The sequence below is a fragment of the Palaemon carinicauda genome, chromosome 32 (assembly GCF_036898095.1).
Source record: "Palaemon carinicauda isolate YSFRI2023 chromosome 32, ASM3689809v2, whole genome shotgun sequence".
Classification (NCBI taxonomy): Eukaryota; Metazoa; Arthropoda; class Malacostraca; order Decapoda; family Palaemonidae; genus Palaemon; species Palaemon carinicauda.
The window spans coordinates 52843936-52848935 of record NC_090756.1 but is presented as its reverse complement, the minus strand read 5'-3'; positions in this window follow the sequence as shown (position 1 = coordinate 52848935).

The window sequence follows — 5000 nt, the reverse complement described above, 5'->3', positions numbered from 1 at the left end:
CCCCCCCCACTCCCCTCGCCCCACTCTCTAGTGCCCTACCACAGCAGTGGCCTCCCCAGTGAACAGCTTGAACTCACGTTCACGCTTGGGGTTCGATCTGCTGCCATGCGGATTCTATTCAAGTACGTCACCACTGTACTAGCCAGGACACCTGAGTGTACCATCAATCAAGAGAACTCTAATCCAAGACCTTAACTTAAATAAACCTAACTTAGGTAGAACGAATGGAATTTTAAACTCAATAAAAATAGAAGAAAGTAAAAGGGAATTTACAAATACCAAAAGAATCTTAACTGATTCCTTTTGAAATACTGATGGACCGCTTGCAAACAGTATTAGCGGAAAGCGGGGCTTTAAAAAGAGAGAGAGAGAGAGAGAGAGAGAGAGAGAGAGAGAGAGAGAGAGAGAGAGAGAGAGAGAGAGAATATATTTGTAATGAGTCTATTGTGCTTCTAGAATAGATCGATGGGCAATAGGTAGCCTGTACATAGAGACTGATGTTTTTTATGGTTAGATATATGTATGGATTGATAGGTACACAGGTATCTAGGAAGATAGACAGACAGATATCTAGGTAGATAGACGGACAGATATCTAGGTAGAAGAATAGACAAATATATAGGTAGGTAGATAGATAGCTAGGTAGATAAATATTTATTATGGTATATAGAGAAATATTTGGGGTAGATAGATAGATATAGCTAGGCAGATAGATAACCATTTAGGTAGGCGATAAACAGATATCTTGGTAGACAGATAGATAAACAGATATTAGGTAGACAAACAGATATCTAGGAAAATAGATATCTAGTTAGACAGATAAACAAACATTTACTTAGATAAATAAACAGATATCTGGGTAAATAGATAGATAGATTAACAGATAGGTATGCTGTCTCTATCTTGCAAATAATAACAACATTCATAGGTCTGTTATGTAAGTCATTGCCTTAGAAAATACATAGAGAGAAAAGAAGAATTTAATCAGTTAACCAGACAACCCTTTCTTGTGGCAGCAGTCGGTTCAGATAAATCTTCCAGAGGCGATTTCAAAGCAATAGGATTGTTACAATAGAGAGGAAATGCTTTCAGCTATCTCGTTTCCAGTCGGTATCACGAGGATTAACTATCTCTCTCTCTCTCTCTCTCTCTCTCTCTCTCTCTCTCTCTCTCTCTCTCTCTCTCTCTCTCTCTCTCTCTCTCTCTCCGGTTAAGCTTTCTTTAATCTTTGTTGTCTTAGATTACAGTAGGGCTATCGTACATATGATCAGCGCCCAAGACCTCTCTCCATCAAGCTAGGACCAGAGAGGTCCAGACAATGGCTGCTAAAGACTCAGTAGGTAAATCTATAGGCTCCCCCAAACCACTATCCCTAGCTCACAAGGACGACGAGGTTACAATTAAAAGTATCGCGCTGGAGCTGTGTCAGAACTCCCGTCCAGCAGATAGCGGGGCAGGGAAGTTCTCAATAGGCTACCTCTTGGCTCAGCAAAATTCAATTTTGGGCCATGTGTTATTCGGGATTGATAAGGAAAGAAAGACCAATTCCTTAGGCTAGCCCAGGGCTTCCTATTTAGGTCAAGTTTGTTCAGATTAAAATGGCTGAGTTTCAGGTGATATATTCCGTCTTGTTTTTCAGAGAATTGTTTCTGTTTGAGACAGTTTTCATGCCTTGGACGTTTAAATATTCATAGATACTTCGAAAATCAGTTTTTTTTATCTATATATAGCTACTGTACTTAGAAAAAATCCGTTGTTGTTTTATTTTATTTTGTGTATCTTTACGTTTATTTAGTAAATGTTAGAAAAAAATAAAACCAAAATCCGAGGTGCTACTACATCTTACTACACTTTTTAGTATATATATTTTCCAATTTATTAATTACATTTTGGAATTTTTCAGAGACTAAAAAAACGTGGTCCCTTGTCTATTTTCCTGTCTATTTTTGAAGCAAGAAAGAGCATTCGGTAAACTTTGGGTTCACATTGGCCTGCTTCAACGGAAAATCATTTTGAGTAGCTTTTTACAAAAGACCCACTGGCGATGTTAGAAAATACTTTTTTTTTTCCATTTTACATTTTGCATTTGAAAAAAATTACAGTTATATGGAACATTTTATTGTCGACGGTTACTATTATTATTAATAAATCAAATATCTTAAGAACATTAACTACATTTAAATGAATATCACCCATATGAACTATAGAAACTTTAAAAAACACGAGGGAGAGAAATAAGATAAAATATTTTGCCCATGTGTACCCTCAAGCAAGAAAACTTTAACCCAAGGAAGTGAAGACCATGGTAAGGAAGCTATGACACTCATTAAGACTAGAGAACAATGGTTTGATCTTGGAGTGTCCTTTCCTTTGAAGAGCTGCTTAGCATAACTACAGAATCCCTTCTACCCTTACTAAGAGGAAAGTAGCCACTGAACAATTACATTGCAGTAGTTAACTCCTTGAGCAAACAATTCCTTGGTAATCTCAGAGTTGTCAGGTGTATGAGGACAGAGGATAATGTGGAAGGAATAGGTGTACGTGTAGGTAAATTAAAAGTCATCCGTAACCAGAAGGAGGGATCCAGTGTAGTACTTTTGACCAGTCAAAGGACCCAATAACTCGAAGCTATACAAAGAGTATCAAAATAAGTCTTACATATCTTTAAGTTGGTCTTCCAACTCTAGTTTCAGATATCGAAGGTTGGAGATCACTGCAAGTGTAAAAAAAGTTTGTAAGTCATTCTAATCAATTCGATAAATGAAATAGAAACAATAAAGATTTTATATTAAAAAGCCCCTCGTAAAATAATTTCGAAACCTACTAAATGGAGAAGATGGAGTAGCAGCACTCTGAGCGTGTGTGGATGGATGGAGAAAGTATAGGAGAATGGTGTCTATGACACAGAAATGTTAATGACGAAAGGGTACGAAAGTAATCAGAGAAAGTTATGCGAGTCTTTGGATTTTTTCATAAAAAAAAAAAAAAAAAAAAAAAAAAAAAAAAAAAAAAAAAAAAAAAAAAAAAAAAAAAATCATATTAAAACGCCTATCGTAAAATAATTTCGAAACTTACTAAATGGAGAAATTAGACCAACAATCTGAGTGTATGTGTGGATGGAGTGGTATAGGAGAATGATGTCTATAGCACAAAAGTTTTATTGACGAAAGGGGACAAAAGTAATTAGAGATAGTTATGCGAGTTTTTGGATTTTTTCATTCCCAGAACGAAGTCGGTAAATGAGGAAAGAATTGCATTATTGTTGGAAAAATGGAAAACAAAAGAAGTTATTGATTGTTTATGGTAAAATGTATCTCTCTGTTTATCTGAACACAAGATATTTTAAACCTTTTTATCTATGAATACAAAACCTTTCTTCATTTGAACTTTCCTTTATACTTGTATGATGAAACATTTTTAATTTGAAACTACATTTTGCAGATTCTCTATTGATTTTTATCACTTATAACCCTGTAAATTATTCTCAGTAATTGTTATATATATATATATATATATATATATATATATATATATATATATATATATATATATATATATATATATATATATATATATATATATATATATATATATATATATATATATATATCTATCTATCTATATACCAAGGCACTTCCCCCAATTTTGGGGGGTAGCCGACACCAACAATGAAACAAAACAAAAAGGGGACCTCTACTCTCTATGTTCCTTCAGCCTAATCAGGGACTTAACCGAGTTCAGCTGGTACTGCTAGGGTGCCACAGCCCAACCTCCCACATTTCCACCACAGATGAAGCTTTATAATGCTGACTCCCCTACTGCTGCTACCTCCGCGGTCATCTAAGGCCCCGGAGGAAGCAGCAGGGCCTACTGGAACTGCGTCACAATCGCTCGCCATTCATTCCTATTTCTAGCACGCTCTCTTGCCTCTCTCACATCTATCCTCCTATCACCCAGAGCTTTCTTCACACCATCCATCCACCCAAACCTCGGCCTTCCTCTTGTGCTTCTCCCCTCAACTCTTGCATTCATCACCTTCTTTAGCAGACAACCATTTTCCATTCTCTCAACATGGCCAAACCACCTCAACACATTCATATCCACTCTAGCCGCTAACTCATTTCTTACACCCGTTCTCTCTCTCGCCACTTCGTTCCTAACCCTATCTACTCGAGATACACCAGCCATACTTCTCAGACACTTCATCTCAAACACATTCAATTTCTGTCTCTCCATCACTTTCATTCCCCACGACTCCGATCCATACATCACAGTTGGTACAATCACTTTCTCATATAGAACTCTCTTTACATTCATGCCCAACCCTCTATTTTTTACTACTCCCTTAACTGCCCCCAAAACTTTGCAACCTTCATTCACTCTCTGACTTACATCTGCTTCCACTCCACCATTTGCTGCAACAACAGACCCCAAGTACTTAAACTGATCCACCTCCTCAAGTAACTCTCCATTCAACATGACATTCAACCTTGCACCACCTTCCCTTCTCGTACATCTCATAACCTTACTCTTACCCACATTAACTCTCAACTTCCTTCTCTCACACACCCTTCCAAATTCTGTCACTAGTCGGTCAAGCTTCTCTTCTGTGTCTGCTACCAGTACAGTATCATCCGCAAACAGCAACTGATTTACCTCCCATTCATGGTCATTCTCGCCTACCAGTTTTAATCCTCGTCCAAGCACTCGAGCATTCACCTCTCTCACCACTCCATCAACATACAAGTTAAACAACCACGGCGACATCACACATCCCTGTCTCAGCCCCACTCTCACCGGAAACCAATCACTCACTTCATTTCCTATTCTAACACATGCTTTACTACCTTTGTATAAACTTTTCACTGCTTGCAACAACCTTCCTCCAACTCCATATAACCTCATCACATCCCACATTGCTTCCCTATCAACTCTATCATATGCTTTCTCCAGATCCATAAACGCAACATACACCTCCTTACCTTTTGCTAAATATTTCT